General features: G+C 35.4%; 1 non-coding gene across 1 annotated transcript in view; it reads left to right on the top strand.

Annotated features, from left to right (window-relative positions):
• The window catches only part of LOC137235549 (large subunit ribosomal RNA), a 4,026-nt gene extending 3,491 nt beyond the window's left edge, over positions 1-535 (top strand). Inside the window, exon 1 of the ribosomal RNA XR_010947967.1 lies at positions 1-535. This exon is cut by the window's left edge and continues 3,491 nt beyond it. This is a non-coding gene — a ribosomal RNA (large subunit ribosomal RNA).
• The last annotated feature ends 208 nt before the right edge of the window (positions 536-743 follow it).

Below are 743 nucleotides of genomic sequence, written 5' to 3'. Positions count from 1 at the left end.
TTGGATTGTTCACCCATTCAAGGGAACGTGAGCTGGGTTTAGACCGTCGTGAGACAGGTTAGTTTTACCCTACTAATGACAAAATATTATTGCGACAGCATTCCTGCGTAGTACGAGAGGAACCGCAGGTACGGACCAATGGTACAATACTTGTTCGAGCGAACAGTGGTATGATGCTACGTCCGTTGGATTATGCCTGAACGCCTCTAAGGTTGTATCCGTGCTGGACTGCAATGATAAATATGGGGCAAATTGCATTGTATGGCTTCTCTAAATCATTTAAAGTTTATAAATTTAATTTATAAACGACAAAATGAATATATGTGATGCCAATGTTATTTATAACATAGCAAATGCGGGAGGATTCAAATATCACCCGTATGCCGCGCTAGTTATATATAAAAACATTATTTAATACAATGACAATGCCTAGAATCAATTGTAAACGACTTTGGTAACGGGCAAGGTGTTGTAAGTGGTAGAGCAGCTGCCATACTGCGATCCACTGAAGCTTAACCTTTGCTTGATGATTCGAAAACAATTTATTGGAATTAATTTTCCAATTTATTATTGTTTTGATGTAATCATCTTATAAAAATATGCATATTTAAAATATGCAATATAAAGAGAGGCGCTTGTTTAGGGGCCAAGTCCTCTATAAAAATGATGAAAAAGCAAATATTGTAATCTACTACAATAAAGTACAAATAAAGCAACAAAAATTTTGTTAGTTGAACTTTATT

Source organism: Eurosta solidaginis, chromosome X (genome assembly GCF_040869045.1).
Source record: "Eurosta solidaginis isolate ZX-2024a chromosome X, ASM4086904v1, whole genome shotgun sequence".
NCBI lineage: Eukaryota > Metazoa > Arthropoda > Insecta > Diptera > Tephritidae > Eurosta > Eurosta solidaginis.
Note: the sequence above shows the minus strand (reverse complement) of the source record. Positions and strands in the feature narration are given on the sequence as shown.